General features: G+C 42.1%; 1 pseudogene; it reads left to right on the forward strand.

Annotated features, from left to right (window-relative positions):
• Positions 1 to 558: 558 nt before the first annotated feature.
• LOC121840673 lies at positions 559 to 13,158 on the forward strand (annotated as a pseudogene).
• Positions 13,159 to 13,782: the final 624 nt, after the last annotated feature.

Genomic DNA, 13,782 nt, shown 5'->3' on the forward strand with positions numbered 1-13,782 from the left:
AAGCTTGGCCCTAGTGATGTACTGGGCCATACGAACGACCCTCTGTAGTGCCTTGCGGTCTGGTCGGAGGCCGAGCAGTTGCAGTACCAGGCAGTTATGCAACCAGTCAGGATGCGGGTCCAAAAGACAAGTTAAGATTTGAACAGTTAGGATTTAGGATTTGAACTGCACATTTTGTACAATGCATATTTTATGCGTCTGTCTCAGTTGTGTTTGAAATACAGTACAAGTGCCACTGCAATGGAACTGCTAAATGTGAACTTTTTAGTGACACTTGGTGTTTAAGACAACTGGAAACCCGGGGGAAAAAACTAGGTAAAATCATAACGTCCGTGATCGTCCGGTCGGAAAGCCGGAGCTCGAGAAAGATGCCCGAGTTTCCGACTTGGAATTCCAACTTGGATGAAAATTCAAAACAAATTTCCCCGTTGGAGTTCGTTTTTTCACCAGTTTCCAGCTGTCTCGAAAGCACTTGAAGTCGGAAATGTCCGAGTTCCCAGTTGTTCTGAACACGGCAAGCGCTGTTTGGTTTCGCCTCTGGTCTGCCCACACGGAGAGATGTCACGAAACAACACAAGGTACGACCAAAGATATTTATAACTAACCCAAGACACTGTCTCGTTTACAGTGGGGACAATAGCCGCAGTGGGCAAAGCCAAGCACGAGCTAGCGAGATCCTATTGGGGCGTTGTGGCATGTATTTGCATATTTTCGTTAGGGAACGCCTCTGAAGTGCGTGTGTGCACAAACTCAATTCGACGGTGCACTCCTTTTTAAACTTAGGCAAAACACCAAGTCTATAAAACTTAGTGCACTGTGTTCGTAACATATAGTTTTGCGAACAGAAATGTATTGAGAGCAGATGTTTCGAAAGAGAATATTCGGCCCAGTTTCACCTAGTTCCATCCTCTACCACTACCCGCGACTGTACTTCCTCTCACTACCATATTTGGTGATAAGAAAACGAATGTTTCAGATTTATAGCCCCTGTGAAGTGTCTCGAGTTTCTCCTTCTGTCTGTGGTACAAACGTTCTTTTTGAACGTCAGTGGTACACACAAAGATCTTCGCTGCAATAATTTGACACTTCTGCTTGTTCCTTTCGAATAACTACATGTCTATTCTTCCTCAAGAAGAAATAGAATGGCTATATGTAAACTGTATTCCACAGCTACTCGCAGTGAAAAGGAGCACGCGCTGCTCCACCTCACCTGTCAGATTGTAGAACACCACAGACAGGTGTGACAGCTAGCTATCTAGCAAGCTCGCATCATTTGCCAGCCTCTTGGTAGCTACAGTGCTTTCTAGCTAGTTAGTATAAATCAAGCCAGACATTACAAGAGGCAGAGCAGTTGTCTGGCACATGGAGTACTGACGGTCAATGCCGTTCAAGATGAGAGAGGATGATTTTCTTTTCCTAAGCATGACCTTATTTTTCTATTAAAGTATATTGGATGAATGTCATTCAAATTCCATTCACCCAGTTCAATGTAACAAGCGATATGTTTAGGCAACTACTTTATGTTCAAATTGTCCCTATACCCATCATGTTGCTACAACCTAGCCTATGAATGAAAGTTAACGTAGGTGCACACAGGCCGATAGATACATTTGAGGTGACAGTGACATTCAATACTGCCCCTTGCGCACTCTTGCCTGTATCAAGATTATATTGGATGTAGTAATTAGTCCAACAGTTGCAAGCGTTTGTTGGACAAATTCAAATATGTTTATCCCCGTTTGCTTCCGTTTAAGAAACATTGTTAGAAGTGGGATGGAGGGAACGCACAGTTCGGTGGCTAAGTTGTCGAAGCACAGCGACGTGCCTTCAACTATGGAGGGGGCAGTGTAGAAAACCTCACTATATGAGCCACGTTACAATTCCCAGCAACTGGGTTAACCCTTTTGGCACGATGTTTGTCTTTCACGCCAGCGATCTGAGTTGTAATTCCCTGCTCCACTGTTCGCTACAATACCAAAATATTAAAGTCTCTTGGTGAGGTTGCTAGGTGTTGATACTGATGCACTGTCTGTTGCAGATCATCATTCCCCGAAGTCTTCCTATATAGTGACGTCACATAGCCCTATACTCCCAGCAGGCCTTGTTATTCAGCGAAATTTAACGCGCGTTCTGCCTCCTTTCCGACCCGAGCGGATATTCCTCGATCTAGAACCCAAGGCTTTAATATAGCAGACATATTTGTCACTTAACTTTTAAAATGTATTACCTTTCTTTGTGTGTCAGAAACATAACTAGTCACGATGTTTTAATCTGATTAGTCTACGTCAAAAGTCTCATGTAACCTACCTGCCCACGTTCATCCACTCCACTCAAATATAATTCCAGCATCCAAACTGCACACTGGCCATTCAATCAATGGCAATTTGATACAAAACACCCACAAATGTAATGACATTCATAGAATGTCAAGCCAAGCCGTTGATACTGAGTAGGGAGGGATCTATTTTATGTTTGTCGAGGTTGACGTACTCTATTTGACTAGTGTTGAAAACGTAAACCAAGATGAAGTCGATAATCGGTATGCAGTTATGCATTGCTTATTGGTTGTGTGGTGCATTGGCACAGAAACCTGTTGGTAGGAAAACGATGCACATGTTGGCCAAATACCACAAACCCCAAGGTGCTTTATTGCTATTATAAACTGGTTACCAACGATATTAGAACAGTAAACAGTGATTTCAGCTAATCAGCGTTCAGGGCTCGAACCACCTGGCTTACAATTATAGGTATCATAAAAATGTAAATCTGATTTCCCCGTCTGATTGTAGTGTAGTGAGACAGTGGCATCGACTATGCCACAAAACCATGTTGAAGTGGTCAATTCAATATCCACATTTACTCAGTTTACAAGGGGGAAATTTTTGCAGTTTTAAAGCTAATTTCCTACATGACTTATGCCATGTTAATGATAACTGAGTGAGAGTGACTAACAAAATCAAAGGGGGCCTCCTGGAGGTCAGCGCCCCTGGGTGACAGACAGAACAAAGGGGGCCTCCTGGAGGTCAGTGCCCCTGGGTGACAGACAGAACAAGAGAAAAACTGCTGCTTGGAACCAGCCCTGCACAAGTTGGTATTTTAAACCCTATGGTTGAATATCACATATCAACCATGTAAAAGGTCTGAATGTAGGCCTAGTTATTCTTGTTCGATACTGGATAGCCCTTGTGAGGTTCAGGTAGGGTTGTCTTGGGAGAACAGTAGTAAGTTACCCTATCACACCAGCTGAGGGACACAGCAACTGGGCAGGTGAGGTGAGACCTTTCTGCAAGAGAGAAGTTTCCTGCCAACAGTAACCCTGGAATGCTGCCAGTATCAGCTATCTCTCTCAGCCGTTGACTTGTGAATCTATTGTGACCGTCAATGATAATGGTATCATGTCCCTTTTCCCAGCGCCGACTCCTTGGTAGATTTGTGTCTGACACTAGAGATGTAGAAGCCAAGCAGGTGGTGTAGGGGGACCGGTGCTGTAGAATGCCTCATTACTAGTAGAAGTCTTCATCATCTGTTGGCCGGTCCAAATGTTCTCCCAACCTCTCCCCCTTGGCCCTAACCCTTTGTTGTTTTTGCTCCCTCTCCTCTCTCTCCTAGTGAACAGGCCAGCCGGAGGCAGCAGGTGGTGGAGGAGGACACAGAGGATTGGCAGAGAAGTCCAGACTTCACCGGGTTGGAGGAGTGGACCTGTCGTTCATCGAAGGAGATGACATCAACGCCTGTGCCCAGCTAGTGGTGCTCAGCTACCCAGACCTAGAGGTAAGGCACTGACTCTTTTCAGCTGACCATTTCTATGCCAATTCTAACCATTGGCTGCATCTTAATGCTATAAAGCCAAAACAGACCATTTCTACACTAATGCTAACCATGGGCTGCGTCTTAGTACTATAAAGTGGTTTCCTTTTCTCCTCTTGACTCATAGGCACTGTTTGAGCATACTAGATGAAAGAAAGATGGTGTTCTTTTTGTATTTCACCTGAATAGCTCTTCTGTATTAGTGTGTATCAAAGAAAGGAGACGAGGAAAGGAAGTGACTTGAAGGTATTGACACACAGGCCATGTCTGTTCCGTCATCCTAGCAGTTTGTGACCACGAGTCTTGCCTCAACTTTTCATTGCCTCTATTTTTCATTCTTAACCGTTCCGCTCCCTCTATTGGACCCGACCCTAATTCTCCATCAAGGGCTGTCAACACATTCTGAAACACAACCCATCATAATTAATGATATTTGCCAGCTTGTTTTGTTGATATATGGACCAATTTTGTTGTAATCTTATTATACTAAGACTAATTAAATGTCCCCCAGTCAGTGCAGACACAATCATTTACCCAGAGTCTCTCCCATTGGTTTTTACTGGATTAATTCACAACACAGTGGTTTTTGCATCATCCGCCCAAACAATTTCAGAATAGCCAAGAGCCACAATGAATTTTTACAAATTGGCTGCTTGAAGTTTAAAATAGTTTTGAATATCCAAGGATGAATATCTGAGTAATTTTCTGAATCATAGTAATTTATGTGACATTCACATGACAATTAACGTAGAAGATAGTAAAATACTAAATGAAAATTCTGACAAGGATGGGCATTTTAGCAGGAGTACTCCGACTGTCAATCAAATTGACTCGATAGAACAATGTGAAATAAACCAACACAATTTCTTAAACAAAATATATACTTGTGTTATACCCATTTCCCAACAACTTAGTCACAAATACTTGAAGCTCTCAGAAATAACTTTTACTTATGAGTACAATATGATGATACATTTTTATTTTCCAACACAACCTGCAGCAACAGTATTTTACTATAGCTGCATTAGGCAGGAGGAAGAGGAGCACCATTGCCAACAACATGGTGATGACATCCACTGAGTGGTAGCTGTATCGTGGCATCCTGTGGGACTCTGAGCGCAAGTCAGCAGCTTCTTTGTGTCTCATGACGAACTCGATCCAGTAGACGGCCCTGTCCAGTGGCTTCATGGAATGGTCTCCTTGCAGTCTAGAGTGCTTCTGCATGTTGAACTTGTAGGCCCCATTGTGGAGAACTTCCTGCAAGCCCTGAAGGAAGATCCCTCTATTGAAACTGCCAATGTCTAAAACCTTGGCTCCTCCTCTCTCTTCCAGCTGGAGAAGATTGTCAAATTGGTCTTGGAACAGTGGCAAACCCAACACCATGGTAAATGGCCTCCTTGACAACATTTGTAACCCCACACAAATGCTCTGATCTTGTCATGACCAAGGAGGTCAGACTGAGCCAGCCATTTTACCAGGAGGGTATTGTTACCCGAAATGGAGGGTTTATCGCTAACATGTCTCCACATGACTTTGAGGCGTTGGGAAAAGGCAGAAGCAATTTCAGTGGATACATCCCTTGTAAGAGTAAGGATCCTAACTACATTATAATGACCCCATGTTCTCCAGAGCTCTGAACAAACTCTTATAGCTCTTTTGAGAGCGGTTGAACAGGCTTGCAGTAGAAGCCATCAATGTGTACGATGTTTGGCACAATTGGATGTGGAGACCCGAAAACAAAATCGGAGCGAATCAACCATAGGTCAGCTGAACGAAGCAATGTGTAATAGTGAATATCTCGGCCAAAGTATTTATCACAAAGCTCATCATAGTATATATTGAACTCTATAATTTCCTGGTTAACCATAATGCCATAAAACCATATTTCTGCCTCTGTAAGAGATTCATATCTTCCGATAAACCTGATCTAAAAATTGGAACAAATAACTGGTGAGGGAGAAAGAGCAAAATGTGCCATACCAGATGTGGTCCAACGAGCGCTGTAAACTAAAGGCAATCTAATATAATGCGTCAGCAAGACTTCCCCACCCCACCCAGATCTGTGAGCACCATGTCATTTCTCACTTCCACAAGGCTTTTTATGAGTTCTTTATCCTCAAACATTGCTCTTACCAAACCACACATATATTCTTCAATCTTTGAAAGTATATCAACATCAGTATTTTGTTCTCTGATGAATTTCAGAAGAAATGTATCCTCTGTGTTTTTGAAGGATTGTTTGCACAAATTATATAATGGAATTTTATCAAGCCCGTCTATTGTTGAGATGCTTATTAAGGTACCCCCCCCATGCCCAAAAGCCACCGTAATTCAAGAATGACTGATGATGGAATTTTCAAAAACAACACAGACTAACTCTCTCCACATGTCTTCCCTGGGGACATATCAAATACACCAAAACGCCTCCATCAATCAATAAATATTTGCATTATTTATTGCATTACCGCGTCAATTAAAGTGCCTAATTTTAAAAAATTCACCCCCAAGATGACATTAATATTCCAAAAAATATATACTGTATATTCCGATTTAATATTTATTGAATCATAATGTCCTTACTAAAGCAGGGTAACTAAATTCCAGGACTCAGGACCATCTATAAACCTTTTGGTAGACTTAAACACTAGATTTTATTTTTAATTTAAAAAAACTCCTCATGTGTAACATGACAAGTCGAAAAAGAATGAGGAAAAATCCCAAAGACTTTGTCATCGACTTCAGGTAGATACCGTCAGCTCCAATGGATACATCACTGGGGACCAAGATATAGATCTCTGTTCAATGATTAACAAAATGTTTTACTTTAGAGCCAACGTTGTCAAAATTGGTAAGCCAGAACACTGTAGCGAGAGTTGTGCAGGTCAGTGGAAAGATATTCTGGGTTAAACTAAAGGCCCTCCTGATATATCTAGAAAGACCACACACACAAGCGAGGGAAATAACATTTGATCAATCACATCCCCTTTTAACAATGAGTATGCAGTACAGTATTGACTTTGAAACACAGACTCAGGTCTCTACCTCTCAAGACCAACAGAGACATTATGTTTTGCACCAGAATCAGTGCGGCTTTAAAGGGATAGTTCTGTGAAATGACATATTTATAAAAAGCAAAACCCGCACACTGAAAAAAAGACAGGTCACCGACCCTGACTTTAGTGTTTATTTACTTTTCATATTTGAACTGATTGTAAGCACTTAAGTCAAGGTCGGTCACCTATCTTTTTTCAGGGTGTGGTACTGTATATACTCTTATTTTTTAATGCTTGTTTCTGAAAAAAACAGCACGTGGACCTAGACACACTGCTGTGCACAAGCGTTTCTCTTTCTTTGTTTATATAGTACTAGTCAAAAGTTTGGACACACCTACTCATTCAAGGGTTTTTGTTATTTTTTTCAATTTTCTACATTGTGGAATAATAGTGAATACATCAACACAATGAAATAATACATATGGAATCATGTAATAACCATGAAAGTGTTAAACAAATCTAAATAGATTTTAGATTTTTCAAAGTAGCTACCCTTTGCCTTGATGACAGCTTTGCACACTCTTGGCATTCTCTCAACCAGCTTCTTGAGGAATGCTTTTCCAACAGTCTTTAAGGAGTTCCCCACATATGCTGAGCACTTGTTGGCTGCTTTTTCTTCACTCTGCGATCCAACTCATCCCAAACCATCTCAATTGGGTTGAGGTTGGGTGATTGTGGAGGCCAGGTCATCTGATGCAACACTCCATCACTCTCCTTGGTCAAATAGCCCTTACACATCCTGGAGGTGTGTTTTGGGTCATTGTCCTGTTGAAAAACAAATGATAGTCCCACTAAGCGCTAAGCAGATTGGATGATGTATTGCTGCAGAATGCTGTGGTAGCCAACCTGGTTAAGTGTGCCTTGAATTCTAAATAAATCAGACAGTGTCACCAGCAAAGAATCCCCACACCACCACACCACCTCCTCCATGCTTCACGGTGGGAACCACTCATGTGGAGATAATCCGTTCACCTACTCTGCGTCTCACAAAGACACTGCGGTTGGAACCGAAAAATCTCTGATTTGGACTCATCAGACCAAAGGACAGATTTCCACTGGTCTAATGTCCATTGATCGTGTTTCTTGCCCAAGCTACTCTCTTCTTAGAATTTGTGTCCTTTAGTAGTGGTTTCAATTCGACCATGAAGGCCTGATTCACTCAGTCTCCTCTGAACAGTTTATGTTGAGATGTGTCTGTTACTTGAACTCTGAAGCATTTATTTGGGATGCAATTTCTGAGGCTGGTAACTCTAATGAACTTATCCTCTGCAGCAGAGGTAACTCTTGGTCTTCCTTTCCTGTCCTCATGAGAGCCAGTTTCATCATAGCGCTTGATGGTTTTTGCGACTGCATTGACTGACCTTCATGTCTTAAAGTAATGATGTAAAGTAGTTTCTCTTTGCTTATTTGAACTGTTCTTGCCATAAAATGGACTTTGTCTTTTACCAAATATGGCTGTCTTCTGTATACCAACCTACCTTGTCACAACACATCTGATTGTCTCAAACACATTAAGGAAAGAAATTCCACAAATTAACTTTTAACACGGCACACCTGTTAATTGAAATGCATTCCATGTGTACCTCATGAAGCTGGTTGAGAGAATGCCAAGCGTGTGCAAAGCTTTCATCAATGCAAAGGGTGGCTACTTTGAAGAATCTGAAATATAACATATATTTAGATTTGTGCTTATGACAGTGAACCTTATAACAGTTGTTATGCTTAATAATAAGCGTGGGATACACATGAGGCAATTCTAGGTCTGAGCCCACACTACTACACTGTCTGGGTTGAAAAATTGGTGGCCATCGGGGCAAATTTGAGGCTTTTTGAGCCTGACAACAAGCCATCCTCAAAAAGGTTGGAAAGTGACAGTGAAGATGAGGCCTCAGTCTGATGTTCAAGACGTGGACATTGAGGAGATCCAGGGAGAGGACATGGAAGCCTGAGAGGAAGACAACTAGAGGTCGACTGATTAATTGGAATTGCCGATTAATTAGGGCCGATTTCAAGTTTTCATAACAATCGGAAATCGGTATTTTTGGACACCAATCTGGCCAATTTTAAAAATCTAAATAATTAAAATTTAATGAATTAAACACTTTTTTTAACTAGGCAAGTTAAGAACACATTCATATTTTCAATGACGGCCTAGGAACGGTGGGTTAACTGCCTTGTTCAGGGGCAAAACGACAGATTTTTACCTTGTCAGCTCGGGGATTCAATCTTGCAACCTTACAGTTAACTAGTCCAACGCTCTAACCACCTGCCTCTCATTGCACTCCATGAGGAGCCTGCCTGCCTTACGAGAATGCAGTAAGAAGCCAAGCTAGCATTAAACTTATCTTATAAAAAACAATCAATCAATCATAATCACTAGTTAACTACACATGGTTGATGATATTACTAGTTTAATCTAGCGTGTCCTGCGTTGCATATAATTGATGGGGTGCGCATTCGCGGAAAAAGGACTGTGGTTGCGCCAACGTTTTCCTAACCATAGACATCAATGCCTTTCTTAAAATCAATACACAAGTATATATTTTTAAACCTGCATATTTAGTTAATATTGCCTGCTAACATGAATTTCTTTTAACTAGGTAAATTGTGTCACTTCTCTTGCAACAGAGTCAGGGTATATGCAGCAGTTTGGGCCGCCTGGCTCGTTGCGAACTGTGTGAAGACAATTTCTTCCTAACAAAGAGGGCAAACTTCGCCAAATGGGAGATGATTTAACAAAAGCGCATTTGCGAAAAAAGCACAATCGTTGCACGACTGTACCTAACCATAAATATCAATGCCTATCTTAAAATCAATACACAGAAGTATTGTTAAGGGAATTTTTATCAATGATGACTAATTATGTATACATTTCAATCAGGACTGACTAATCAGAATACTATTATGTTACTGTATATGTATGAATTTTCTTTTTAATCTTAATACTGAAATATAATGTGTGCAAATATAATCAAGAATTAGAACAATGACTGTCTGTTCCATGGTAGAAATGAATGAACTCATAGCCAGACTGGATAGAAGGCTTATCTACACCAGCTGTCCTAAGCTCAAGTCAAAAATCATCTTAATAGGGAGAGACGATGTGAGAACCATACAGCCTTTGTACTGGAGCGGAGATGGCACGGGTTGGTACTGAAACTAATGACGTCATTTTAAGTTTATAACCTGTGGTAAAATGTTTAAGGAGCAGTACTCTCGTGAATGAAAGCTGCTGTTTGACTTTGACTGGGCTCTGTCCATTTTTATAAAATAAGGGTCATACAAATCCTTATGAATTGACAGAATGTTTAATTTTAATTGGGTGTTAAAACAGAGGAATTTAATTCCTGCAACAAGTATATATTTTTAAGCCTGCATATTTATCTAAAAGAAATCCAGGTTAGCAGGCAATATTAACCAGGTGAAATTGTGTCACTTCTCTGTGCATCAGGGTATATGCAACAGTTTGGGCCGTTGCATATACGGTTCCGTATTTCACTGAAATAATAAAGGTTTTGTTTTCAAAATGATAGTTTCTGGATTCTACCATATAAATGACCAAAGGCTCATATTTCTGTATGTTATAATTAAGTCTATGATTTGATATCTGATTGAGCAGTCTGACTGAGCGATGGTAGGCAGCAGCAGGCTCGTAAGCATTCATTCAAACAGCACTTTCATGTGTTTTGCCAGCAGCTCTTCGCAATGCTTCAATAATTGAGCTGTTTATGACTTCAAGCCTATCAACTCCCAAGATTAGGCTGGTGTAACCGATGTGAAATGGCTAGCTAGTAGGCGGGGTGCGCGCTAATAGCGTTTCAAACGTCACTCGCTCTGAGACTTGGAGTTGTTGTTCCCCTTGCTCTGCAAGGACCGCGTATTTTGTGGAGCGATGGGTAACGCTGCTTCGAGGGTGGCTGTTGTCGATGTGTTCCTGGTTTGAGCCCATTTAGGGGTGAGGAGAGGGAGGGCAAGCTATACTGTTACACTGGCAATACTAAAGTGCCTATAAGAACATCCAATAGTCAAAGGTATATGAAATACAAATGGTATAGAGATACATTGTCCTATAAATACTATAATAACTACAACCTAAAACCTCTTACCTTGGAATATTGAAGTCTCATGTTAAAAGGAACCACCAGCTTTCATATGTTCTCATGTTCTGAGCAAGGAACTTAAACGTTAGCTTTTTCATATGGCACATATTGCACTTTTACTTTCTTCTCCAACACTTTGTTTTTGCATTATTTAAACCAAATTGTCAATATTTCATTATTTATTTGAGGCTAAATTGATATTTATTGATGTATTATATTAAGTTATTGATGTATTATATTAAGTTAAAATAAGTGTTCAGTATTGTCGTAATTGTCATTATTACAAATACACGTTTAATCGGTTTAATCGGTATCGGCCTTTTTTGGTGGACCTTCAATAATCGGTATCGGTGTTGAAAAATCTTAATCGGTCGACCTCTAAAGACAACCAAAGCTTTAGTTTCTAGACTATCATTTTACAGATGTATATTGTAAAGGTTTTCGGGAGATGCGATGGATCATTGGGGATCATTCAATATTTCCTTTATTTTGTTGTTCAGTGTATTCATCTCATGTGAACTGAAAATGGTTGTCTAGCAATGATCAACATCCAATTTAAGCGCTTGAAGAAATGTTTGCTTCAACAAAGTATTGGGTGTGATTACTTAAGGAAATTAGATATTTCTGTATTTCAACTTAAGGAGGCTGAAGAAATTTGGCTTGTCACCAAAAGCACTCACAAACTTTTACAGATGCTAAATCGAGAGCATCCTGTCGGGCTGTATCACCACCTGGTACGGCAACTGCACCGCCCTCAACCGTAAGGCTCTCCAGAGGGTAGTGAGGTCTGCACAACGCATCACCGGGGGCAAACTACCTGCCCTCCAGGACACCTACACCACGCGATGTCACAGGAAGGCCATAAAGATCATCAAGGACAACAACCACCCGAGCCACTGCCTGTTCACCCCGCTATCATCCAGAAGGCGAGGTCAGTACAGGTGCATCAACGCTGGGACCGAGAGAAGCTGTTTTTCAGTATATCTCAAGGCCATCAGACTGTTGAGTGGCTGCTGCCAGCATACTGACTCAACTCCAGCCACTTTAATAATGGAAATTGATGTAAGAAATGTATCACTAGCCACTTTAAACAATGCCACTTAATATAATGTTTACATACCCTACATTACTCATCTCATATGTATATACTGTACTCTATCATCTACTGTATCTTGCCTAAGCTGCTCTGTACCATCACTCTTTCATATATCTTTATGTACATATTCTTTATCCATTTACACTTGTGTGCATAAGGTAGTAGTTGTGGAATTGTTAGGTTAGATTACTCGTTGGTTATTACTGCGTTGTCGGAACGAGAAGCACAATCATTTCGCTACACTCTCATTAACATCTGCTAACCATGTGTATGTGACAAATAAAATTTGATTTGATTTAATAACATGTTTTCAATTTGTCATTATGGGGTGTTGTGTGTAGATGGGTGAGAATTATTATTATTTTTAAATGTATTTTGAATTCCGTCAACACCACAACATGTGGAATACGTTGAGAAGGATGAATACTTTCTGAAGGCACTGCATTAGATAGAACACAGGCATACGTTTATACCGGTGTTCTCTGCTGTCTGTTCCCTGTGTCCACTACCAGCTGCTGTATGAGGACTGTCAGATGGTGACCCTGACCGCCCCCTACATCTCAGGGTTCCTGGCCTTCAGGGAGACCCCCTATCTGCTGGAGGCCCTGCAGCGCCTGGAGACGACCCAGCCCCCCCTGCTACGTCAGCCTGCTACGTCAGCCTGCTACGTCAGCCTGCTACCTCAGGTCATGGTTCCTGGCCTTCAGGTAGACTCCCCATTTGCTGGAGGCCCTGCAGTGCCTGGAGACGACCCAGCCCAGCCTGCTACCTCAGGTCAGGGTTCCTGGCCTTCAGGGAGACTCCCTATCTGCTGGAGGCCCTGCAGTGCCTGGAGACGACCCAGCCCAGCCTGCTACCTCAGGTCAGGGTTCCTGGCCTTCACGTAGACCCCCTATCTGCTGGAGGCCCTGACCGCCCCCTACATCTCAGGGTTCCTGGCCTTCAGGGAGACCCCCTATCTGCTGGAGGCCCTGCAGCGCCTGGAGACGACCCAGCCCCCCCTGCTACCTCAGCCGGCTACCTCAGCCGGCTACCTCAGCCGGCTACCTCAGCCGGCTACCTCAGCCAGCTACCTCAGCCGGCTACCTCAGCCAGCTACCTCAGCTGGCTACCTCAGCCGGCTACCTCAGGTCAGGGTCTGGCCACTTTGGCATTGGAGATGTTTCGGTTTAACTGACGTATTTACTGTTATACTCAGAACACTAATGTGTTTACATTTAGTTCAATTTACTAAATCTCACTCTGACATGTCTCATACGGTCTAACTTCTGTTGAGACTAAATGTTCCGTTTCATTGATGTTTGCTGTGTCCAACTGTTTAACTGTTCACCTCAGAGCGATGCAGCTCTGGGTGTTAATGCTTTTCTTTTCAGCTGTCCAATAACCCTCCGTCTTCCTCTCCCACGATGTGTGTCCATAAGTCAGCTCTGTGCCATCCATACCTTCCCACTCTCCTGTGTTAGTCACAGCCCACACAAATCACTCACTCCCACCTCAAGTCGGGTCCCTATCCACACATGCACACACACGCAAAACACCTCTCCGGCGCAAAACACTCACACACACTCGCCGTCTTCTGCCTAACACATGCACACTGCCCTCATGAATTTATCACTGACATTTAGCCATGGACACTGACATTTAGCCATGGACACTGACATTTAGCCATGGACACTGACATTTAGCCATGGACACTGACATTTAGCCACGGACACTGACATTTAGC

Source organism: Oncorhynchus tshawytscha, linkage group LG02 (genome assembly GCF_018296145.1).
Source record: "Oncorhynchus tshawytscha isolate Ot180627B linkage group LG02, Otsh_v2.0, whole genome shotgun sequence".
In the NCBI taxonomy this organism is placed as follows: Eukaryota; Metazoa; Chordata; class Actinopteri; order Salmoniformes; family Salmonidae; genus Oncorhynchus; species Oncorhynchus tshawytscha.